The sequence below is a fragment of the Pinus tabuliformis genome, chromosome 8, assembly GCF_031772625.1.
Source record: "Pinus tabuliformis cultivar Carrire ecotype Pingquan chromosome 8, CPIR1, whole genome shotgun sequence".
Taxonomy (NCBI): Eukaryota; Viridiplantae; Streptophyta; class Pinopsida; order Pinales; family Pinaceae; genus Pinus; species Pinus tabuliformis.
The window spans coordinates 620,655,828-620,683,248 of NC_142294.1; the positions used below are offsets into that span (position 1 = coordinate 620,655,828).

The window sequence follows — 27,421 nt, forward strand, 5'->3', positions numbered from 1 at the left end:
AGGGTCACATTGACCAAAAATCACAGTGTTCAAATGTGTTAAATGATTGTTTGTTACTGCTGATTTTTTTATTTCTGCATTTTCAGCATTCTGAAAAATTTTCCAGAATTTGTGTTTTTAGCAAAAATTTATTTTTTTTAGTTGTTAAACGTATGGATATGGGAATGGGCATTTAATTATATGGGAGAAATAAGGTGACACTGAAAACCGAGGTTGGAAAACAGAAATTTTTACATTGTACCTACAATGTCATCTTCTTCATTGTTTTGATACACAACATTCCAACATTTCCTACAATAATCATACAAATAAACATATATCATGTCCATTTATATGCATGTAATGTTTATTTATCTCAATATTTATTTTTATATATTTTTATAAATATGCATCTACTCCATATGGTTGCCACAAATAGAACTCAACACATTATTTACTCAAACACATCCAATGCACTCATGATCCCAACTAGCATATTACATGAACCCTCCACAATATATTCATTCAAGTTTCCTCTTCCGTGCAATCACTTACTCTCCAATCTCAAGCATCCCCTTCTCTGCTACATGGTACCTCGGGTAATCCATCATTGACCAAGGCTTCCTTGCATAGGACGTGTATGGAAATTTTTAGTCTTGTAGCCAACTTGTCTCTCTAGCTTTCTCTAACATCGTAGGGCCCATATCAATGACGATCAAGGCATATCATAGGGTTCCAATGCCATTACAATGGCATCCTCTCCACGCTTTTTAGGTTCAACAACCATTAATTGTCCTTCTTGGACAGATCCATTATTTCACCTATATCACATACATTTAGTTATCGTGAGATATCATCGTAGTAATTTTAATTTTAAAAAAAACACCTTTTTTCCAGACCTATTTCATACAGAAATTAGATTTCACGAGTATGAGATTCTTCTTATTAAGTTTGGTTCTTTCATGTGGTAGCACAAAGTCTTCAATATAGCCTTACACTCATTGCCATATTCAAGAGAATTCTACCTGTGATCTGGATTCTGAACTTTCACTCCACCAAACAACTGTGAGTATGCATATAATCTTTCTATTGCATCATTTACAATAGCCCTTGAAATGATCTAAGATTTTTCAATCACTTTTAGCTCTTCATCACATGAAACGTTATAAAAATATCATTCATTATTATATGCATTACAAACAATCTAAGCATTTTCTAATGCAAGAAAACACTTAAAAGCAATCTGCTGAATTAAGAGATCAGTTCTCTTGAGCAGAAATCAATTGACTGTCATCAACACCTTGCCACATTCAAAGTTCAAACAAATAAATAAGAATTAAATTTTCTACAATATTTAGAGCGCAATCTCCTATCAGTATTGATGCCAAGTAAACCCCTCTGAAGAATTAGTTTAAATTATTATGTGTGTCTTCCAAACTACCTTGCTTGTAAAGACCATTTATAAGGTTGTTGAAGCTTCAATAACAGGTAGAAAACCCATTTTCTGTATTCTAAAATGCAGCTTTAATGCCGTATCTAAGAATTAGTTTAAGACAACATTGTAAATAGAAGCATTAGCTACAACATATTTCTCCTCCATTTCATCATACTAATGCATTTCAAAATCTGCATCTTTCTTGCATAAACAATGAATTAACATCTTGCAAGTCTTGACATCAGAACCTAATTTATTTATTTTTAACAAAGATGCTGTTCACAAAGAAACCAAGTTCACAACGAGTTTCTATTCAATTGTGACGTTTCTATATTCACAAGGATACCATCATCATCATTCTTGAAAAGATTTAGGTTTATCCACAGATTTGGATCCACACTGACAAATTCACAATCCATAACAAATATAAGATGTAGTATTTGGCACATTCAAAAAAAAAAGGTGGAACTTATCTTAGCCTATTACATCTCCATCACCTTGAGAAGGACATGCAAGTGAGTTATTCATGTCAACAAGAACTTGCTCAGACATTATCCTCAACGTTCAGGTCAACTGTAATTTTTGTTCCTTCAAAATCATAGTCGGAAGATTCTAATTACATCAAACTTAACCATGGGTGGATCTCATCAATTGTTGTAGTTTTATAGACAACTGAGTCTGAAAGAGAAAGTTCCTAACTACTTCAAATAGGTGATTATCAGCATTTTTCTCATAGTCTTACATTTTGCAGTCTCTATTGGAACATCTTACCACTCAATCCCTAGAGTAAAGGACTAATCAATCCTCCCAATTTTGTTCCTAATTTCAACAATCCAGGATTCATTTAATCTTCCCAATGTACCTTTAGTTTCTCCAATGCTCATAGCCGGTTTCCCAGCACTAATGGTATCAGTATTTATGCCATTATCTCTTGATAAAAATGATATATTTTATGCAGATCCAGATGAAACATTTTTCTGGAAATGTACAAGATCAACATCTGCCAAATTCTTTTCTTCAGTCCCTTTTCATGCTTCATCTAATGGCCTTGTCGGGGGTAACTTCTTGATGCAACTCCTCAGAGTGAGTCCTATCTTTCACGTCAGAATTATTTTCTTTTATAACATCCATCACTATACCTTTAACTCATAATATGTTCCCTGATGCTTGAGAATATGCATTCCTGGTATTAGTATATGATTCATTGTCTTTAAACTCTGTTCCAGGCTTGCAAAGTGAAAAGTAAATAATTCCATCAAGATTAGCTTACGCTGGACAGACTGGTTGCATAGAGTGACTTATGGAGCATGTTGGAACCCAAGCCCATTGAGAAAAATGCATATACATATGGTCTTCCCTATAAACATTAAAATTTTGGTTCAGTGCATTAACTACAGAGGATGTCCCTTGGATGTGGACCACAAATAATTATTGCGAGGCATTGGTGTTGTAAACAGTGAGTCAACTATGCCAGTGAAAAATTTCTTCTTTCGAAGGTTGTGCGAAGTATACATGGAATGTTCCTATTATATCAAACAGCAATAATATATATATATACACCAATATTTAACTATATAGGTGTACACATTCAAAGATTGAATGATTTGCCAAAAATATATTAAACTTCCATTCAGCTATAACACTTTTTTTTTGGCATTTGTAACTTTGACACTCTTAGTGCACACAAATAAAACAAAAATAAAATAAAATCGGATTCTCCAAATCACTATTTCAGAAATTTTCTAGACTTCTACTTACTAAAAAATAAGGCATTTCAAATAGATTTGTAAGCATGTTTCCCAAGCACGTCTGGTAGCAAGATGGTGCAATTGCTGGACTGTTTTATGGCAGCAAAGAAGACTGTTTTGGAACAATGGCTTTCAAAGAGTTCTAGAGAAATTTGAAGAATGAAGTCAAGGTCGTTGAAAATCAAGATGGATTTGACCTTTTTTTTCATTAAAATCAATTTGACAAAATTAACTTGAATTTGGACTTCAATTTGTACGGCAGCTAATATAGTAACATGTACAGCAGCAATCAGAGACTGGCAAAGATAGGAGAGTCACTAACTTTATGGTAATGCATATCTTACAGCAAAGTTAGTGACTCTCCTATCTCCCCATTTTCAGAAAATTCTATGAAAGATTATGCTGGTAGATTACAAGTATGGTTAAAGGGCTTATGCCCACACATGGAGCATCTCCACAACATGCACTGAAATATTTTCCTACTGGACTATACCTTGGGTACAAATGAAGTGCAATTGCATCACGTCAACAACTATACGCAAGTTCAGAAGTTAGTAACCATTGATTTCCTAAATAAGCTTAGTAAAAGCTTTCAGAGAAATAATTGCAACCTTGAAGATGCAATCAAATGCACTACTTTCTACCAAAATACTCAATTTCAATCTTGAAAAAGATGGTATACCATGAGCCCATAATATGTAGCAAAAACACTCTCTATATTGTCTATGGCATCATTCTTAATGAGCCAATAAATAAACATGGGAATTACTAATATCTCAACAAAAGGACTTCTGAGTGGTCCGTTCACACGATTAAAGAGCATCTGAGTGGTCAACCTAGGAATATCGAGTCACTATTTCAAATCCAAAAAGTAATGGATTATAATAGAGTGATTTCTTTATTGCAAAATTCTTGTTGTCTTCTGCCCAAATAAGGTAATGGAAAAATCTTCACTCTTAGTGAAACAACCATGGAGCTCACAACTTCAAATAAGCAAAGCTCAAACCAAAAAGAGGAAAAAAATGATCATTTCAGAGCTTGAACACAGGAAAATCATTACCAAGGAGCTGACATGAGGTCACAATAGCAGAAAAAGAAATGGAAACGATATTTTGGTGTTGGAATGATTCCAATGTATACAGCATCCTTATTTCCACCAAACATTAAACACAATACTGATGCTCTTGCAACCACATTATCCAATTTCGCAATCCAGATTCCAATCTAATGTAAGTCTATAAATGTCAGCTATAACATTTGAAACCCCCATAAAGGCATTCTTGCAACAGCCTTCAATTTTCTAGTTAAATTTGGAATGGAAGAACTTTGGAGCCTATTTCTAATAATATATAATCTGAAAAAAATGGATATACATGTTCCTTTCTTGAACCCATACAGCCCCTAGTACTGTAACCTGGCTTTGATACCAATTGTTAAATACCTTTGTTGCCTATTTGTTTAGATTCAATCCAGAAGTGGCTGTAATATTAAATTTGGACACTTCTTCATTAAAATATTTTCTCTAGACAATGGTTAATTGATCACTTTGTTAGTAGAACACGCATATAACCACATCTACAAATTCTTACAAGAGGTGGAAAGGCAAGTGATCAAATAAATATATGCACATACAACAATATATTTAAAAAGGACAATTGATGCATACATTTTTTTTGAAATGCACACCGAACAAATAGCTTAACTCAAATATGAATGTTTCAAAGGAATGCATCTATCTTACCATGGTACAAGTGGCATTCATCAGCAAAAGATAACTTATTCCTTTAGTTGTCTTTTTGTTGATTCATTGTAAATATTGTCTGTGCTGTACAACTATCTAATCAAACTAAAGCCATAAAAAGTTAATACCTAAGAGAACTCATTCTCAGGTGATTCTAAAGGTCAAGAAAATGGAATTCTACATTATGAACCACTTGTTATGAGCTGCATGACATCATACTTACACCAAAGTTTGCTCAATTGTAATGTATATTTTTCCTTGTATTGGGTCCCTTCCAATGCTGCATATACTAAGATCATCAAATTGCTCATATATTTCGCATGGACTAATGAAAGTGGAAAACAAAGGTTTTCACAAAGTATAATGAAACATTTTCTAATTTGAGGTACTTGGGATCCAACCCAAGCTTGTTTGTAGACAGAAATAATTCCTAGTGTCCATATTGCTGTAATAAATGTCAATGGAACCATGAAAATAATATTGTGATGCTTCAAAAATTAGGATAATGGATGAATCTCAACGAAATAATATGGTGATGCTTAATCAAGTGAAAGAAAGGAGAACGTGCCAATTGGGACCCCAACTCATGAGACAACAAATTGTGCTAAAAAACTAGCAAAATGAAAGTAGTCCAGAGGAAACAGTTTGTGCTTTTCAAAGCTAAAAATGAAATATCGATTGATTAGAAGAGTCTTGACTTAGGTAACAGTAGCACTTTTAGCACTCGTCTAAGTTTCAAAAAGTAGAATTGAAGAACTCGGCCACCAGCCACAGACACTTCAAATCTTCTGATTTGAATTGTTTAAATAATAACCAGGGTTAATTTGCCAAATCCCTAGAAACACAAGCCAAGATTTTCTGAATATTAAACACAAACAAAGTAGGTAAATTAGACATAGATGCTGCAAATACTACATCTAGTAACACATAAATAGAAACAGAGAATTTCTTGGACGCCCCAATTTGCGATGAAAGAGGTGAAGTTTGAACTAGTGAAACATGTTGGTAACTTGGTACTCACCGTGCAATGAAGATATGCGACAAATGTAATCATTCAAACATGAAATTTACCAGTAATTATCTCTAAAACTGTTTTTAATCCAGTATGGAAAAAGTAAATTTGTTACATGATCAGTGTGCATTGAACTGTTTTAATCCTAAAGGTTTGTTGTCCTGTGACTGATCGATATAATGTTACAGGCTTACGCTATGTGACACAGTTTCTATATTATTACATTCAACAGAATGTATGAAAATGATAGAACATGTTGAACAAACTTTGTATCAGCTTCAGTACTTGGTGTATCTCAAGCACAGTTAGTGTTGCTGCTAATTAGTGTTGATATCTCATAAACATTTATTCCTTAATTATGAACAATAAATATTCTGTAGAAAAGCATAAATAACTAAAACATTTTTAGAACAGAGCTGAATAACTTATCTGTGTGAATAATGCAGACTGGGCAACCCGCTGAGACCAAGCAGCCAACTGTAGGTGATCCACCAACCCCTAGCCAGGCTATGATACCACCAGGGTGAAGATGGACAGTGCAATTTCCTAAGGTTATTTTCTCAATTTCAGAGCAAAAATATACAAAACCAGAGTTTTACTGCTGGGTTTTCGAAACAGCAGCGCTTGGCACCTACAATATCTACCCCACACAACATAGGGAGGACTTCCTTCTCTATTAAACAGTCCCTCAGTAATTCCTCCCTCTAGTGCTTTTCAGTGTGGGCATAGAAAGATCCAGGCTGATATCTCAAACTTCGGCAGATTTCCTTCATTTCTTGGCCCTTTTAGCAAAAATGTTTGCCTATTTTCGTTACTGGCCTGATCCATATGATCACGGCACATTGTTTTCTCCTCCTCTTGCCTCCAAAAGCTTCCTTCTTTTGTTCTTTTTTCTGGGTTCCATCCTCCTACTCGAATTGCCCATGCATAATTGCCCAGCAAGAAGTTCCTCCCACTACTTCTTGTTCCCCAAATGTCAAAAACACATTGCTAACGTATAGGGATGATGGCTTATCTCTAGGAAATGGTTTCTACACTACACATGGCTTAAATAAGGTGAAGATGATAAGGTAGGATAGGCAGAAAGAACATAGGGATTTTAGACATGAGGAAATCTCGGTCTTACCTTCCCTACTTGTGGTATCATAGTGTAATGTCCCCTTTTAGGTATGTGCCAAAAATTCACAAAATTCACATTCAAACACTTTAAATGCAATCAAGAGAAATGCGTTTCCATGGGGACATTTCGTTAAACATGTTGTGTGCAAATTAAATAGTAAACCCTCATACAATATAACGCACAATGAGAATTCAAATGAGCAGCAAATAATAACTCAGCCAACTCTTTATTTCTAGCAGTTACATAATTACATGCCAATGCTTCAGATTTAGAACCTGTAATTTCTTCTGTAAAATGACATATTTTGCTGAATAATAATCTCCAGCATTGAGCACTAATGAGAACCCTGGGTGGCTCCTACTTTTTTTTAATATGAAGCACAATCAAGAGATCTGAAGTGATCCCTCCTAATCAGCCGGCTAGGGTGTATCATAGCAACACCAAAACCAATCTGGCTGAATCAGCTAAGGTGGATCTTGCACCACCAAAACTACCCTCCTCACATGGGTTCGCAGCCTTCCTTCAAGCTCCAAGAGCTCTCAGACCAATTATCAAAACAATATCCGATTCATCATGTCCAAGAGTGAACTCCCATCCTCCTTTTATTTTCATGAGATATCGGAATACCATGGGTCCCCCTTTTCCCCTTTGATGATTACTTGGAAAGGGAATGACAGTCCTCCCTTCCTAAGATTGCTTGTCCTCAAGCAATTCCAAAGTGCAGATCAATACCGAGATCCCAAATAAATTTGAAGAATTCCTATTGCGTCAATAAATGAAATCCAAAACCTGTATGCCATGAGCAATTCCTGGATCCCAAATGAATCTGAAAAAGGCTCCGCTATACTCCTGCTGCATCAATAGGATACTATCGATCCTGGTACCTCCCGCCAACTCTTTCCCATGGTGCAACAAATTATCTATCATAAAAATCCCTAGATCCCAAACTTTGGTATCATCATATATCCTAAAGGTGGTGGTAGCATATTTGAGTAAGCCAACCAAAGGAAGGGTTTCAAAGTCTTCCTCCCATTGGTGTACTCCACTTGGATCCCATTTCCAACTTGGGAATCCATCATGCTTCAACTGGGCTATACTTTGATGACATCTGGAATATCAATATGTTGGAGCTCTATCTCTTTTCCTTGCATCCCCACAAAATAGCCATCATGTAGAAACAACCTGAGAGACCTACAAGACTTGACTCCTTTCTCCATAGAAGGAAACACCTTATACCAACCCTCCATCCCAAGCTTATTTGCCATCACCCTCTCTCTATGTGGGTTGAACAGTAATGTGCAAGGCTGCTCATTAATCATGTATCCACTCAAGCAAATGTGGACTCAAGGTGCAAGGCTTGTCTATGTACTTTTGAAGAGGGTTGCTCCACAACTCAAAAGTGGATTTCTGTTGCTACATGCTTAGCACTTCTATCCCTCAACAATGGCAAGGTTAACAGTTGTCCTCACATTCCTATCCTTAAGTTCATGATCTTCTTGTAATATGGAGTCCTTAAGCATCTTGATTTTCTCCTTTTTTGCAAAAAGGCCTTTTGTAAGATATTCAATTTTTTCCTCTCTTCGGAAATATAGCTTGGAATCTTTACCTCAAGATTGTAACACTTCTCTTTTAAGTATGCCCTTCCAGGAACTATTACAAATGCCTCCTAGGCTACTTCAATTTCAGGTGTACAAGGAATGCCCATTTGACAAACCTTAGAAGGTGACACCTCAATTTCCTTCAAAGGATGTGCTTCGCTACTTCTGATAATGTCCATGCTCCAACCTACTCTATCACCTTCATGAAATTTCTATTATAGTCTTCAAATACCTTTGTTACATTCTTGTTATAGTCCCCAAGGATCTGCAAAAATTCCAGCAAATGCTCCCACAAGTTACAGTGTGTTAATCGTTTCCTCTGGCTCTGGCATTTTTCCCAAAGAACCCATCAACATATTATTGAACTCATATCAAAGGTAACATGGAATCTATCTTCCACTGATAAACCCCATTAGGATGGCAGGATGCAAAGCTCTGATATCATTGTAATGTCCCTTTTTAGGTATGTGCCAAAAATTCACAAAATGTTAGGGTCCCACCCTAACCCCCTTATTCATGTAGTAGGATCGAGTCATAGTTATAGTTAAGTAAGGAGTCATTAAAGCCCATATTAATAATTGTAAGTGGTTAACCCGCAATTAATGACGGGACCACAGTTAGTTGCAAATGGGCCATGGTATTAGATAGATGGTATTAATAAGAACCATGGTATTGCATGTATGAGTCATATATAAAGGATAGAGACTCCCTGCGAGGAGCATCGTGTCTTATTTTGTAATCGAGCTCTGCTCTATTGGAGGTTTCCCCCTCGAAGAGGCAAGTGAACATTGCTTTCTGAATAATAAAATACTTGTTGTTGTTTCTCACTATTCTATGTTCTGGGTATATTTCTTTGCATATTCTGTATTCTGGTATCGTCTTGCAGGTTAAGAGCATAACAAGTGGTATCAGAGCTCTTTCTAGGGCCGGTGGGATCTCCATTTCTTAGCAATTTTTTTTTTGGCTAGAGACGTGTTCCAGCGTCTTTAAACCACGGGATCTGTTGTTGAGCGCATAAACCTGCGGATTTGGGGAGGCATGCACGTAGGAAATACAAGAGGTGGTCACGCTTGTTGGACTCCCTTGTAACCCCTGTGGGTACCCCTTCGAGTAGTAGCGCATTAGACAGAACCGCGCACGGACTGTCTTCCAAGTACCCTCTGGGTATATCGGAAGCCCCCTAGCTCCTTTGAAACCTCGCCATAGATAAACTGTCGGCCGTCTTGCTGCTAAATTACATCGAGAACAGCACTCGGAGAGATTACTCGCCCGTACGATAGGGTAGTCGGGTTGTACGGCTAAGGGTACGGTTGATCCTCTTTAGTTAGAGCCCTGAAACATTGGGTCGAGTACTACTGTCAGACCCTTATGTATATTGCGATCTGTAGCACCTGACACTCCTCGAGACCATAGTTCCCTTTTCTATCTCGGGATCACGCATAATCTCTGCCAGATCAGATCTCGCAAGTGGGGTTGCAGCAGCAGCAGACATCAGTCCCGCAGTTCCGAGTTAGCAAACCAGCCTTTCCGATCCATCAGATCCGCAGCAGCAGTCGATGCCGCCGCTCAGAGCTATCCGATCAACCATTCAGATCTCTTAGATCCACCAGATCTAAGTAGTTGTGTGGGGTTCCTATACCGGGGCGTGATTTTCGTAGGACTTTTGGCAGCATTAACATTTTGGGGATTCGGCTACTGCAGTGTTCCTAAGAAAGGAGTAAACCTCCGTTAGGAGTTTTCAGAAATTAAAAAAAAAAAAAAAATCTGACCCCCCGGGGCGCTTATTGGTGATCTAGCCCATAAGAATCAGGACGACGAGCTGAGCAAGGTGGTACCATTCAATTGTCAGTGAAAAAAAATTCGAGCGGTCCCAAATTTCAAGTACATAGGATCGGTGCATGGTAGAAACTAGAGCTCAAACTATGGCCAATGAGAAGATCGACAAACTTGAACAATCCTTGTAAGCCATCCAATCTCAGCTTGACAGACTAACTGACACACTCTTTAAAGGCAAGGAGGAAGCCCGCGAGGAGGCGTATATTGGCAATGGACACAGTGAGGGTGAGTCTAGCCGCTCTCTTCACCTTTGGGGCACCCACCAACAATCCCGTCCGCGACCTCCCAAGCTGGATATGCATAAATTTGATGGTACTCACCTGGCTGCATGGATAGCACAAATGGAGCAGTATTTCAATCTGAATAACATCTTAGATAATGAGACTCAGCTTATGGTGGGGAGCATGTACTTGGACAATGCAAGATGGCAATGGTGGGAATGGCATCAACGTTGCAATGGAAGTTTTCTGACTTGGGCCACCTTCAAAAAAGCTCTTACAGAGCGCTTTGACCAGGAATCTTCTTTTTTGGGTCATCTCACTAAGCTCCGATAGACTGGCACAGTGGATGAATATGTTACAGCCTTTGAAGCCTTAGCTTTCCGCACTAGGGATCTCTTAGATGCATTCTACACGGAATGTTTTATCAGCGGTCTTAAAGAGGCCATACAAGCCAACGTCTGACTACACCACCCTCCCACATGGTCGGAGGCTTGCAAGGTAGCTCGTAACGTGGAACGTGCGTTAGCAACCCAGTCCATTCGCCCAAATTTCACTGCCAAGGGTCGCCCCCCACAGGCTCACAGCACGACTCAAACACATAAGGTTCAAAAGGTGTCACTTGCAGAAATGGCCGAAAGAAGAAAACAGGGTTATGTTACTACTGTGATGAAAAATACTCCCCAGGTCATGAATGCAAGGAGCCTAAATTTTTTCAAATTGATGCCACTGATTACAGCTCATTGGAGGAAGCCCCACCACTTGAGGAACCAGAGGAGGTAGAAGAAGACAACTAGAAGGACAATATCCCTGACGAACCAGTTATTTCGCTGCATGCTTTGGCGGGGATTTCTTCACCTCAAACTCTCAAAATTAGAGGTTTTATTAAACATCGCCCAGTAGTAGTCTTGATTGATAGTGGAAGTACACATAATTTCATCCATCAAAAAGTCGCGGAAGCAATGCATTGTTTTGTACGAGCAGTTTCTAACTTGCAAGTCCAAATTGCGGATGGGGGAACAATGAAATGTGAAGGCCACTGTGAAAATGTCAAACTTCAAATGGGGGATTATCAGTTGAAGACCCACATGTTTGCCATACACATGGGAGGGTGCAACATTGTCCTCGGTGCTGAATGGATTCGCACTCTTGGGCCAATCACAATGGATTTTCAGGAGTAATATATGAGCTTTAAGCAGAACAACTCCACATATACCCTCCGTGGACTCCAGGCGAGAGCTCCCTCTATCATCAGCTCACATAGGATGGAAAAATTGTTAAAAAAGGGCCATCATGGAGTTATCGCTCAATTTAATGCCATCCAGGCCATCGAACCCAATTCTCTGCCGATTCATCCTGAGATGCAACAGATTTTAAATAACCATCTGCCAGTCTTTGACAAGCCTCATGAGCTTCCACCCTCGCGAGGGGAACATGATCATAGCATCACCTTGGTTCTAGGGGCCCAACCACCAAATGTGCGCCCATACAGATATCCATTCACCCAAAAGAATGAAATAGAAAAAATAATCAAGGAACTTTTGGAAGCAGGTGTCATTCGTCCCAACATTAGTCCTTATTCATCACCGGTGGTCATGGTGCTCAAGAAAGATGGGGAATGGCGAATGTGTCCAGACTTCAGGGCCCTCAATAAGTTGACAGTCAAAGATAAATTTCCCATCCTGGTTGTTGATGATTTGTTGGATGAACTCAATGGGGCTCAATTCTTCACTAAGTTGGATCTTCGCTCAGGCTACCACCAAATTCGCATGAAGGAAGTTGACATTCCAAAGACTGCTTTCAGAACTCATGAAGGCCATTATGAGTTCCTGGTCATGCCACTCGGTCTTTGTAATGCCCCATCTACTTTTTAGAGCCTTATGAACCACCTTCTCAAACCATATCTCAGGAAATTTGTCCTTGTCTTCTTCGATGACATCCTCATCTATAGTTGCACTTGGGCCGCAAATCTTCAGCATGTAGATCTGCTCTTGCAACTGCTCTGCAAGCATAAATTATTTGTTAAGATGTCCAAATGTTCTTTTGGCATGGAAGAAGTTGAGTATTTGGGCCACATTGTGGGGCGTGAAGGTGTCAAGGTGGACCCCAAAAAGATCCAGGCAATGCAGGATTGGCCTCAACCTAAGACCTTGAAGAGCCTGAGAGGATTTTTGGGTCTCACAGGCTATTATCGCAAATTTGTCCGCAATTATGGCCGCATTGCGAAGCCCCTCACTCAACTCCTCAAGAAAAATTCATTCTTCTGGAATGATGATGCACAACAGGCATTTACAGCTCTCAAAAATGCCATGTGTTCCACTCCAGTCTTAGCACTACCTGATTTCACCAAATCTTTTGTCATTGAATGTGATGCTTCGGGTACGGGTATTGGGGCAGTCTTAATGCAGGAAGGTCGACCCTTGGCCTTCACAAGCCAACAACTAAGTGGGAGGAATCTGGGACAATCTACCTATGAGAAGGAAATGATGGCCATCTTACATGCAGTAGATACCTGGCGACCTTACTTACTGGGGCGACGTTTCCAAATCCGCACATACCATCACAGTCTTAAATATTTTTTGGAGCAACGCCTATCCTCCCCACAACAAAATAAATGGCTCGCCAAAATGCTGGGATATGATTATGAGATCATTTACAAGAAAGGGCGCGAAAATAGTGTAGCAGATGCATTATCTCGCCAATTTGAGGAGGAAAGTACCCTGCTCGCAATTTCCCTTCCCATTCCAGAATGGATTGAAGAGGCTCGCAGGGAATGGTTTTCACATCCCGGGCTCTCCCAACTCATTACTCAATTGCAGGCGGATCCAAATTCCACCAAGGGCTACTCGTGGCAGGATGAGATTCTTCGCTACAAGGACAGAGTCGTAATATCACCAACATCCACCCTCAAAAGCCGCATTTTGGCAGAATTGCACTCATCCCCCATTGCAGGACATTCAAGCTTTCAGAAGACATATGCTCGCACTAGAAGATCATTTTTTTGGACAGGCATGAAAAAGGACATCCTTACTTTTGTAGCAGAATGCGATGTCTGTCAACGCCACAAAGGGGAGACAGTCAAAGCACCAGGCACATTACAACCGTTGCCTATCCCAGCATCTATATGGACGGAGGTTTCTATGGATTTCATTACAAGTCTTCCAAAGTCGGGAAACAAGTCAGTCATCATGGTGGTTGTGGACCGACTTTCTAAGTATGCTCATTTTTGCACCCTACCCCACTCGTTTACACCGACTTTGGTCTCAATCTTTCATGGATCAGATCTTCAAATTGCATGGCATGCCCACTTCTATTGTGTTTGATCGTGACCCGATCTTCACCAGTAAATTTTGGCAGGAACTCTTTAGGCTACAAGGCACCCAACTAAAACTCAGTACTTCCAAACGGATGGTCAAACTGAGGCCGTCAACAAATGTTTGGAAACCTACCTTAGGTGTTTCACTTCAGAAAAGCAACATCTATGGGTACAGTGGTTGCCTCTCGCTGAATGGTGGTATAACACCAACTATCATGCCACCACCAAAGTGACTCCCTATGAAGTAGTTTACGGTCAACTCCCTCCTTCCCCTACTTCTTATATCAAGGGGTGCTCCAAGGTACAAGCAGTGGATCAACTCCTACAAAACTGCACAACCATGCTCGCCCATCTTAGAGAGAATCTTCATCAAGCTCAAAACCGCATGAAGCAACAGGTAGATTAGCATGGCTCAGAGCGCCAATTTCAAGAAGGGGATCAGGTATTTTTGAGGTTGAAACCATATAAGCAAACTTCACTCAAAGACAAGGGTTGTCATAAACTATCTCCAAAATTCTACGGACCATATCAAGTACTTCAGCGCATTGGAGAAGTGACCTACAAGCTCGCTTTGCCACCTACTGCAAAAATCCATCCAGTTTTCCATGTCTCATGCCTCAAGAAAGTGATTGGGAACAATTGCAGAATTCAAACCAGTCTACCTGAATTGGATGAAGAAGGGTCAATCTGGCTCCAACCTGAACAGGTCCTAGATACATGAGAACTGCGCCTGCGTGGCCGCATGATCAAGGAAGTCCTCGTCAAGTGGAAAGACACCTCTCCGAAAGATGCAACTTGGGAACCAGCCACTATTCTTCAGCAGTTTCCGCAGCTTCAGCCTTGAGGACAAGGCTATTCTTAAGGGGGAGGGCATGTTAGGGTCCCACCCTAACCCCCTTATTCATGTAGAAGGATCGAGTCATAGTTATAGTTAAGTAAGGAGTCAATAAAGCCCATATTAATAATTGTAAGTGGTTAACCCGCAATTAATGACGGGACCACAGTTAGTTGCAAATGGCCATGGTATTAGATAGATGGTATTAATAAGAACCATGGTATTGATCCATGGTATTGCATGTATGAGTCATGTATTGCATGTATGAGTATTTGTAATCGAGCTCTGCTCTATTGGAGGTTGCCCCCTCGAAGAGGCAAGTGAACATTGCTTTTTGAATAAAAAAATACTTGTTGTTGTTTCTCACTATTCTATGTTCTGGGTATATTTCTTCGCATATTCTGTATTCCGGTATCGTCTTGCAGGTTAATAGCATAACACAAAACTCTCATTTATACATTCAAACACTTTAAATTCAATCAAAAGAAATATTTTTCCATAGGGACATTTCGTTAAACATGTTATGTGCAAATTAAATAGTAAACCTTCATACCATAAAATGCACAATGAGAATCCAAATGAGTAGCAAATAAGAACTCAACCAACTCTTTAATTCTATTAGTTAAGATTTTTTTTTCCAAAGGAAAGAAACCCGCCTCCCTCTAAGCCCGAGAGCTAGAGTGAGGTTGTTGGTACTAGGCTAGCTCATAGGTATACTCACTTAAGAGTTCATAAGGCTCAAAGCCATTAAAACAATATTCATCAAGGCATTATGTTAATTTTAGATAACAATGGTATGTTCTATGCTTGCAACAATTACTTCAATGTCCTTTTATAAGCCCAATGTCAATTCCAATTTAGTTTCCAATAGCAATCACATAAACCACTAATTCACATCGACAGTAACTGTAGATAGAACATAAATAGTAAAATGCAAAAGACAAGCCAAGACAAGAGAACACAAGAATTTGGCTCAAGCCAGGGAAAAGCCCTAAGATGGGGAAAACCCTTGATCAATTCTTCTTATCATAAATATCAAATGTTCAACAGAGAGAGTACAATAATACAAAGTCAAAGTCAAAATTGACTTGCCAAATAGATGATCCAATACCACTGTCCAAATGTCAAACCAATAGCCCAGTCAAATCTACAATTCTACTTTCAGTCAACAGAAGTCAAAACAGCCCTAACTAGTCAGCAGTCAATAGTCAAACTTCCCCTCTTGAGCTCAATCAACCTCAATCAAACTCGGCCTTCTTTGCTAGTCAAATAGTAGCAAAAATAGTCAACAAATCAGCGGTCAAACCTAGTCAAATGATGATGTCATCCTAAGGTCAAAATAGTCCTACAACTCTCTGGTCAACCCTGGTCAAGCAACTCCTTTTGCCTCAGTTTCTATGCCAGATAATGCGGCTTGCTTGGATAGACCTATCCATGGTCAAAACCCAATCAAACAATCCTTAAAATGCCTTGGTCAACGCTGGTTGAAAGTCTCCCCAAAATAGAAAGTCAACACAAGTCAAATCAACTCCAAAAACTCGAATGTGTGAAGGAAGAACAGGTTGCCTCGGACTTCTACGACCCAATCAATGAAGGAGAGAAGAATAAGTTGTGTGATGAATGTGTCAAATGAGGATGAAGGTCTTTTCTATTTATATGTGAAGAAGAAGGGTCAATTTGACCAACTTGACCCCAAGCCGACCTTGTCAAATTGCACATGTGTGGGCTTGACTTCACAAACATATTTCTCCTTGTCCAAATTTGGTGATCTTTAGGTCAATTTTCGTCCTCTCGAAAAGAGGAATTTAATGCAATAATTATCTCCATAAAATGAGATTTTCAAAGTTGGATTTGGCCCTAGTTGCACAATTTAACACTCCCTATCAACTAGGGAGAATTCCACTTGCCAATACCTGACCATCAATCATCATGCCATCCTGTCATCATGTACTATCTATGTATCTCGTCTCATCGCTGTTGAAGATTGATATAGATAAAAAGAAGAATCGATCGAGAGTGAGTCACAAGACCTTGTCACTCTCCACTGACAAAAGCCAGTCAACATAACCAGGGGTAGAACCCCAATTTGACTTGATCCTGAGAGATCAAGTTGTTGAACATCATGCACCCTAGACACAGGGAGTACAATAGTACACGATACGTCCATTTGAGTGTTATGGTCCCTATCCTCTTTTCCCAACTCATTGGCCAAATGAGAGGTACTTCCCAAGAGTCTCAAACTACAAGGGTAGGATGTATGCTAAGGCATCCGCAAGAGAAGGTGAACCACTCATTCTATGCATATATCATCAGCCACAGGGGAAGGTGAACCACTCACCCTATGCTCTCATATCTCATCATGGGGTATCACAAGGGAAGGTGAACCACTCACCCTGTACACAACATACCTATGGGAGAAGGTGAACCACTCACCCTATGGTCGCACATAGCTCCAAGAAGTACCCCAGGCCCCTAGGAGCTCCCAAAGCTCAATGTCCAAGTCAAGCGAGACCCTCATGGGAGGGTCCTCGGAGGGGATCATATAGAGCTACTACTAGGTCAAGTGGCAACAATGGAGCGATAGCCCACTGTCACCTTAGCTAAAGCTCCCTTCTCTTTACGGGCTTTCACCGATGGGAGGAGTCCCGGTATGAGAGGAATCACAATAATAGATAAATCAATGATACGCTATGGGGTGATTCCTAAAGTCTATTCACAAGAGAGGCTTGAATAATTGAGGTATCTTAGACCTAAGAATCCTAAAGGAGGAATGGCTTCTATCATCTATGTGATCCTTGTGGAATGTGAGTTACAAAGTTGTGGGACCACCCAAGTGGGCCCAAACTAGGTCAAGGATGTGGAGTTGATTAACAAAAGAGGGGCTTGACCAAGTTTGGGAGAAGAATAAGATCAAAGGAATAATTTTCTTTGATAGTGTTATCTCTTAGAGAAAACCCTAGTTGTAAGGGAAAAACTCTAAGGTAACCTCTAACCAACCTTTTGAATCAAAAGCTAGCTCTTTCAATCGAAGGGGGATCCCTTCTATAACTAAGTCAATTCAGACTGACTATATACTTAGCACATTCACTAGATCGGATTGGATTTAAACAAAATTGGTATGGAAAGGACAGGAAAAACCATTGGGCATGGAGTTTGCTTGACAACAAGCTACTACTTACAGGCTATATGAACAAAATACTGAGACAAGGTAGTAACAACTTTCTTAGACAATTCCTCGTTTAGCTAAAATAGACAAGTTGCAAAGTGTCTTGAGTTGTAGGCGTTGCTAGAGTTGTTGGAATCATCTTTAGAATCTCTTGGCTACCAAGTATCTGACAAATCTGGAGATGAATCCCTTAATTTCCATCTGTTGAAGAGTGCCCTTTTGACTGCCACTTATGGTGCCCTTGTAGTTGATTTTGAGCCTTAAGAACAAGGATACTTTGCCACCTCGGCATAAGTTGTCCTCAATCTTCGAATTGTTGATTTTTTGCTTAAAAACACTAATTATATTATTGGAAAAACTAGGCTACTTGTCTTCTCGTTAACTGCCAAGAAATGTATCTTCCATCTGTCTCTTGAGAAAAAAACTCAGCTTGATCCTCTTGGTTGACGACTTAATGCAAGGTGTGTCTCTTTGTTCAAATTGACAACTAGAGCCAAACTCCACCATGGACAACTCATGATGGAGATGATATTTTTATTGGATTCCTCTTTCCGAGAGGTGCAAGATTGATCTAAAGATCATCTCATTCTGACAAGTAGAAATGGGATTATGAATTTATTTCTTCTATGGACAAATTGTCAAGGTCATCCAAAAGTCTAATGTAGGTTCATGAAGCCCAATAGACGTGTCTCTTCACCCTCAAGTTGTGTATAAATAGAAGAGGCATTCTCCTCATTTGTACACACCTCAACATACACACCTTTCTCTCTCTTCTTCTCATTGGCTCGTATAGCAAACAAGAGCATCTTCTTCTCTAGGGGTTGACTTGGGTTGACTGAAATTGTAGGCTGAAAATATCGGAGTCTGTTTTGGGAAAATTACAGGAAAATTGACCAAGGGTCAAAATCACTCCTTTGACTACGTTTTTCAAGAAAGAAATCCAATTTCCTTAGGCCGCATCTCCTAGCACAGAAATAAAGGAATTTGCAGTTGTTTAACCAACGTTGATAACAGGGTCGGTGATTGCAACGTTGAGTCTTGACTAGGTTTGACCGAGAATTTCATGACTTTTTTGGGCTGATTCAGACTATGTTTGGATGTTGAGTTGACTGGGTTTGACCGAGCTCATTTGGAGGACTTTTTCTGTTGGTTTGACCAGTGTTGAGTTTCTGGTTAGGGCATCCTGTTAGCTATAGTTTGACTGTACTGTTTTACAGTGATTGGACAAGTAAAATTTGCATATTGTACTCTCTCTCTCTGCTGAACTTTTGAAGAATAATAAGAAGATTTGATCAAAGGGTTTTCCCCACATTGGGGTTTTTCCCTAGCATCCACCAAATATTGTGTCCTCTTCTCTTGGCTTGTTTTTTTCTTATTGTTTATGTTCTATCTGCATTTACTATCAACGTTAATGTGATTGGTAATTTGGAATTCGATATTGGGCTTATAAGAAAAATTGAAGTAAATGGCTCTAAAGCATAGAACATACCATTGCTATCTAAAATTTACTTGGTATCAGAGTTGAGGTGAAGAAAAAACCCAAGCAAGAGTGAGAAAAACAATCACTAAGATTTGTTGGTCAAGGACAAGATTCAATGGCCTCCTCATCTTACTTCAAATCTGATGACAAGCTCAATGATAAGTCTGATTATCATGCATGGAAGATGTCTCTTGACTTGACTTTGGAAGAGCATGATGCTATGGACTATGTGCAGGGAAAGATTATTGAACCTCCTTCAAATGCACCGGTTGCTGCTAAGACAAAGTATAAGAAAGGTGAAGTCAAAGCTAAGAAGATCATCAGGGATTCTATTCATAAGCATTTAGTTGCTTACATCTCCAATTTGGGCACATATAAGGAGATGCATGACAGGTTGGTTAGCGTGTTTAAGGCTAGCAATGCAAACCAAGTCCTCTTTCTCAAGAACAAGTTGAAGGACATAAAGAAGGGAAGAGGATAAGATATCCAATCCTACTTCATGAGGATCATCGAAATCAGAAATGATCTTCTATCAATTGGAGAAGTTATCGCTGATAGGGAGCTCACTCTCATTGCCCTTGGAGGTATCCCTCGTGAATGGGATGTGTTCAACACTACTATCCTCAACAATGACCGGATTCCAGGTTTTGATGAATTGTTAACTAGATGTACTCAAGAAGAAACAAGGATGATAGAGAGAGACATGCCTTCAAATAGGAATGATCCTACTGCATTCTCTGCTCATGCTAAAAAGAAAAACAATGCAGGTTCAAAGAAGCAATGTCAAGGGAGACCGAGATTCAAAGATGGAAAAAGGGGTAGATGCTTCATTTGTAACAGGTTTGGCCACTATGCTAGGGAGTGTCCTAATAAAAGGGATATACCTTGGGATGATGACAACAACAATCGCAATAATTTCAAAGGGCAACAACAATCAAAGGAATGGCAGGTTCAATCACAAAGGAAAAAGGAATGCTCCTGCTACTCAACATGGAAATGGTCGACCTCCTAAAATATCAAGAAACTCTAGGTATGATGAATCTAATGGGGAGAAGCTGCCAACACTGCCGTGTATGTTCAAAATAGATGCCCTCCTCAAGCATTGGACTCCAAAACTCCTGAAGAAGTTTTCACCGATAAGAAACCTGATGTTTCTCACTTTACAATTTTTGGTAGCCCTGTGTATTTTCATGTGCCGAAAGAAAAGAGAAGCAAATTGGATGCATCTGGGAAGAAAGGAACATTTGTGGGCTACAGTGAAACTTCAAAGGCATATAGAATCTATGTGCCTGGTCAAAGAGAAGTGGAAATAAGTCATGATGTCACCTTCGATGAAGATGATGCCCTTGGGAAGATTAGGAACCTTTATATTCCAAGGAAGGACAAAGAAGAAGATACTGGAAAGCAAGGAAAACTGCAGGATGAGCCGATGCCTGATGCTTAAGGACTGATGGATCCCATTGATCCATCTCCCCATGAGCCCTCCTCAAAAAGGAGACCCTCATGGCTTAGGGACACTCTCGAAGATGTCGAGAGACATATTGCACCAAGGGGGACATTTCATGAAAGTAAGAAGCTGAATAGGTACCAAGGGTACTTAGCTGCCATGAGCACCATTGTTCAAACTTCAAACTGAGCCTTACACATTCGAAGAAGCCGTGAAGCACCAAATTTGGAAGGATGCTATGAACGAAGAGTATGAGTCGATCATGAAGAATGATGTATGGGATGTCGTCCCTAGACCCAAGGACAAATCTGTTGTCACCTCGAAATGGCTCTACAAGATCAAGCATGGGGCTGATGGAAATGCTAAAAAGTTCAAGGCCAAGTTTGTTGCTCGAGGCTTCTCTCAAAAGGAAGGTGTGGACTATGATGAGATATTTGTACTAGTTGCCCAATATACCACCATTTGTTTGATCATTGCCCTTTCTGCCTCTCAAGGATGGAATTTACATCAAATGGATGTCAAGACTGCCTTCTTGCATGGTTCACTTAAGGAGGAAGTCTATGTAGAACAACCCGAGGGGTTTGAAGTTCTAGATCGAAATAAATATGTATGCAGGTTGAATAAAGCCCTCTATGGGTTGAAGCAAGCTCCCCAGGCTTGGTATGAGAGGAACGACAGCTATGTGATGAAGCTAGGTTTACAAGAAGTGAAGTTGAACCGAACCTTTATTTCAAGGTAGAAAATGATAGACCTCTCATCTTGGTAAGTTATGTGGATGATCTATTTCTGACAGGTGCATACGCTCTTATTTATCAATGCAAGAGGGAATTGGCTTCTGAATTCGAGATGAAGGACCTAGGATTGATGCACTACTTCCTAGGCTTGGAGGTCTGGCAAAAGCTAGGTGAGGTTTTCCTTTCCCAAGGAAAATACATTGTGAAGCTACTTGAAAAATTTGGGATGGTGGATTGTAAGTCATGAAACTTAACTTCAAGAAGTTATGCGGAAGTGTTGCTGGGCCTGATTTGGGAAATCCTTCCGAGTATCATCAACTCGTGGGGGCCCTGATGTTCTTGGTGAACTCCATCCGGACATATGCTTTGCAGTGAATACATTGAGTCAATTTATGGTCGAACCTCATCACATACATTGGATTGTTGCAAAGAATCCCCTGATATATCTCTGGGGCACAATCACCTATGGACTGAGATACACTGTCGGGAATTTGAGGCTCCATGGTTATTCGATTTTGACTGGGCTGGCAGTGTGGTGGATCATAAGAGCACATCAGGATGTTGTTTCTCACTAGGTTTTGCTTCGATATCCTGGACGAGTAGGAAGCAGAAATCGGTTGCTTTGAGCACCGCCAAGGCCGAATATATTGCTTCTAGTATGGCCTCTTGTGAAGTTGTTTGGTTGACGAAGCTCTTTAGTGAGCCATTTGAGCATGTGTTGGATACCACCATGATCTGTTGCAACAACCAAAGTGGGAATCATCTTTCTGAGAATCCCGTGTTTCATGACTGCTCCAAGCATATTGATATCAGGTACCACTTTATCTGGGATATGGTACAACGGGGAACAATAAGGCTCCATCACATTGGACTGATGAACAGGTCGCAAATATTCTTACGAGGCCTGTTACGAATATAAATTCTATAAAATAAATAATCAAGTAATGATTATGTTAAAATATTCATTAGTTAAGTGAAAAGACATGTCTAAAAAGACATGCCCAATTGTGAAAGGACACCTTCCTAGTATATATGTGGGTCCTCATTGTAACATTCATCGTCACTTGTACATTATATATATATATCTATATATATATATATATATATATACACAAAATACCTCTTGTGTATTTTTGCATTAAAGTCAACAAGCTATCAATTTGATGCTTCAGTGGTATCAAAGCCATGGCGCACAATATAATCATGCGGGTCTTTGAACGTTGTTCGCTGCACAATGTCCATTACGTTCACGTTCTGAATGTGTTGAGCAGTTTAGTAAAATTCAAGAAGCATTTCAACGTTTAAAAAAATCATATGCAGAAGTTAAAGCATGTCAAAAGGAAATTGATAATAAGGAAGATGATAGCGATGGTAAAAAGAAACAAGGTGGAGCATTAAATGATTATAATGTTGAAAATGAAGATGTTGTTGGAAATGATCAAGATGATAATCCAAATGAAGATGATGATGACGAGGTTGTTGTTATTATATCTAAAGAAAGAACAAAAACTCTGTCAGCAGAGGTAGCAGGGGCAGTCAACTCTAACATGAATGAAACTGAAAATCAAAGTAGATACATGACACCTATTATGACAATTCCATATTATGACGAGAATATAGGTGTTCTTAAAGATAAAGATGAGTCTTCTAGCCAAAAGACTGTTGAAGAAGCAAAAAAATATGACGAACGTGAAATTAATGACATGCCTTTTCCCTTAAAGGATGAAAAGGAAGTGAAAATGGTTGATTTTTATAACAGAGGAAAAGGTGTGGATGCAGAGAGTACCAATGGAAGAAATGAATCCATAGATGATGAAGGGGATTCAATGGATTCTTTTAGAGGGAATTCCACAAAAAGGTTTGTTCCTGTTTCAAGCATGGAAGATACACAAGATTCTGATAAGTCAGCCGCCCCTCCTTTGGAAGATGATGAAATGTCAGTTTACAATGGTTATCGTCTCCCTCCAATAGATATTAGAAATATTGTTAATGCACCGCCAACTCCTGCTCTGGCTTTTTCTCCTAATAGAGAAAAGATTTTATTTCTATGTTTCTCCACTCTTAGAGTTTGCAAGACCAAAAGAAAATCTTGTTGGAATCCGTATTGATGGAAGTTGTAATACAAGAAGTCGTATGTCATTTTACACTCGAATAGGGATCCATAAACTGATGGAAGATGACACTCTATAACCAGAGATTAAAGTCTTTGGTTTCCCAGATGGTGCAGAGAACAATTTTATAAGCTGGCCACAAGATGGTTGACATCAATCTTTCACTATTCGGTTTGATCATGGCGATAATACGAGCAGTAAGTTGAGTCTTTGGGTCGTGGATGTAGAAACAGGGCAGGCAAGGCCATTATTCACCAAATCTGAAATCCATGTAAAGGCAATTTTTGACAACTTTGTGTGGACTGATGAGTCGACACTAGTTGTGTGTACCATACCTTTATCTCGTGGAGACCCTCCCAAAAAGCCACTGACTCCATCGAGTCCAAAGATTCAATCCAATGAGGACAAAAATGCAGTGCAAGTGAGAACCTATCAAGATCTTTTGAAAGACGAATATGATGCAAACCTTTGTGATTACTATGCGACGACACAATTACTTTGGGTCAAATTAGATGGAACAACAAAAGCTATAGGACCACCAGCCATCTATACATCCATAAATCCTTCTCTTGATAACAAATATCTCCTTGTCACCTCAATTCACAGGCCTTACTCATTTATTGTCCCTTGTGGAAGGTTTCCCAAGAAAGTTGAAGTATGGTCCTCTGATGGATAATTTGTCCAGGAGATATGTGATCTTCCTCTCGCGGAGAACATTCCAATAGTTTTTAACAGTGTTTGAAAAGGCATGAGGTCTATCAATGGACGATCTGATAAGCCTTCATCGCTCTACTGGGCAGAGACACAAGATGGCAGTGATGCAAAGGTGGATGTTTCTCCTCGTGATATTATCTACACACAATTTGTTTGAACCAAAGCTTGGTGAGGAACCTGAGGTTCTTCATAAGCTAGATCTTCGTTTTGGAGGGATATCATGGGGTGATGATTCATTGGCTTTGGTGTACGAGTCATGGTATAAAACAAGGCGCACACGAACATGGGTGATATCTCCAGTTGATAGAGGAGAAGGGGCTCGTATATTATTTGATAGGTCATCAGAGGACGTGTATTTTGATCCAGGCTCACCAATGCTTCGGAGGACCTTGTTAGGAACTTATGTTCTTGAAAAGATAAAAAGACAAGACTGGAAGTTGCTAGTCATAGAGATTATTCCCGGTTTTGAAAGTTCCTGGCCTCTCTCTATAACGCTGAAGAGAATTATATGGAATGCCTAGAAATTATTCAAAATTGGCATGAGAAAACCTCCAAAACAAAATAGACTTATTGACTGTCATATCTGTGACCATATTTTCTTGGACCTCTCAGAGGGTTGCACCTTCCAAGACAAATCAAATCGACAACAGAATTGTGTGCAGTTTCCAGAAATTTTTGCAATCGTTCAATGGCAACTGCATTATTGTAATTTTAACATGGAGGCCACTTCTGAGGAATATGTATATAAAAACGAAACAGTACATATAAATCCACGTACACTTCATCTAGTCACTGTGTCAGTGATGGTTTTCTCACTGTTTCAAATATCTTTCACTTTTGTGTCCTCTCGGATCTCTGTGACCCAATCCTCCATGCGGAGAGCACACAATTTAGTTTTGAAATGGAGAACGGATTCAAATTCGTATGAAAAATTGTAGAGAAGCCGAAGCTATATTAACTTTATGCTTCCCCTCATTGCAAAGAAACCATGCAAGTGGCAATCCCGTCTATCCGTGCTAATACAATCTTTGTCATCGTGCCACCGATGTGGTCGGCTTGTCGACCCTTCCCCGATGTTGTCGTCACGCTTGCTCTGTCAAGCGTGGCTTGAATGTGCTCCGAGAATTAACGTGCCACTGGTCAAACGTTGTGTGCGGTCAATCGTTGTGGTCACCCTTTATAGAGAGAGGCCAGGAACTTTCAAAACCGGGAATAATCTCTATGACTAGCAAATTACAGGGATAATTCTCTTCAGCGTTATAGAGAGAGGCAGGAACTTTCAAAACCGGGAATAATCTCTATGACTAGCAACTTCCAGTCTTGTCTTTTTATCTTTTCAAGAACATAAGTTCCTAACAGGTCCTCCGAAGCATTGGTGAGCCTGGATCAAAATACACGTCCTCTGATGACCTATCAAATAATATACGAGCCCCTTCTCCTCTATCAACTGGAGATATACCCATGTTCGTGTGCGCCTTGTTTTATAATGATCGTACACAAAGCAATAATCATCACCCCATATATCTCCAAAACGAAGATCTATTTATGAAGAACCTTAGGTTCCTCAAAAGCTTTGTTAAAAAATTGTGTGTAGAAAATCACGAGGAGAAACATCCACCTTTGCATCACCAGGAGAAGTTAATGATTAATCTCAAATGTTTTGGGCAAATTACAGGGATGTTGACTAGTGTTGACCGAGGGTCAAACTCACTCCTTTGACTGTGTTTTTTAGGCAAGAAATCTGTTTTCCTTAGGCCACATCTCCTGGCACAGAAATCCAAGAATTTGGAGTTGTTTGACCAACATTGACTGTTGCGTTGACCAGGTTTGACCGAGAATTTAAGGACTGTTTTGGGGTGATTCGGACTGTCTTTGGAGGCCGCGTTGACTGGGTTTGACTGAGCTCATTTGGAGGACTTTTTTTGTCAGTTTGACCAGTGTTGACTTTATGGTTAGGGCATCATGTTGACTACAGTTTCATTTGACTGTTTTACAGTGATTGGGCAAGTAAATTTTGCATATTGTACTCTCCCTTTGTGCTGAACTTTTGAAGAATAATAAGAAGATTTGATCAAAGGGTTTTCCCCACATTGGGGTTTTTCCTTGGCATCCACCAAATATTATGTCCTCTTGTCTTCTACTTATTGTTTATGTTCTATCTGCATTTACCATCAATGTTAATGTGATTGCTAATCCGGAATTTGATATTGGGCTTATAAGAAAAATTGAAGTAAATAGCTCTAGAGCATAGAACATACCATTGTTATCTAAAATTATCACTCTTTATTATGGATTTATTGACCAAATGGAATATAATCCTTGGTTGATAAATGCTTAAGTCTTCAAACTTGAGTGCTCAAACTCTGTCTTATTGGATTAATATTATTTACTCATCAATAAATTCAACCTAATTTATCATATATTATGCAAATATGAGAACAATCCTGTAGCTTCCATGCTATCATACTTCATATTATTTGCAAAGAATATTCTGAGTACACCTTTGATATTCCTCAAAAATCTCTTCTGCAGACAACAAAATATTAAGTATGCCAAAATATACACCTATGTCTCCCAACGACCTACTTCATATTGGACATGTATAGTTTCTGTAGGTGTATGCCTGGAAACAAGCTGAATGCATAAAGTGACCACAAGAAAGAGATTACACTGAGGCACAATATATTGCTTCATAACTTCCAATTGTAAAGGCTCAAAGAAGATTGAGAGTGGCAATATCCTAGCAATATGCACACACCATTCTGTCCAGCGAAACCCATACTTTGGTGGTGATTATAAACCTTATCATTGAAAGTATCCCAAAATAGTTTGCAGCATTGTGTTAACTAAAATCTTGTATCAGAGATAAACCACCTGGAGCGAAAAGCAATTTCATTCATGGATGCCAGCCATATTTACAATGCCACTTGA

At 39.4% G+C, this 27,421-nt stretch overlaps 1 long non-coding RNA gene and 1 pseudogene across 1 annotated transcript in view; one reads left to right on the forward strand and one right to left on the reverse strand.

Annotated features, from left to right (window-relative positions):
* Positions 1–383: 383 nt before the first annotated feature.
* LOC149237034 (uncharacterized) overlaps positions 384–27,421 on the reverse strand; it is a 77,001-nt gene continuing 49,963 nt past the window's right edge. Inside the window, exon 3 of the long non-coding RNA XR_016246273.1 lies at positions 384–800. This is a non-coding gene — a long non-coding RNA (uncharacterized LOC149237034). The remainder of the gene's footprint in view (positions 801–27,421) is intronic.
* On the forward strand, positions 22,869–25,011 carry LOC149237035 (putative glutamyl endopeptidase, chloroplastic pseudogene; annotated as a pseudogene).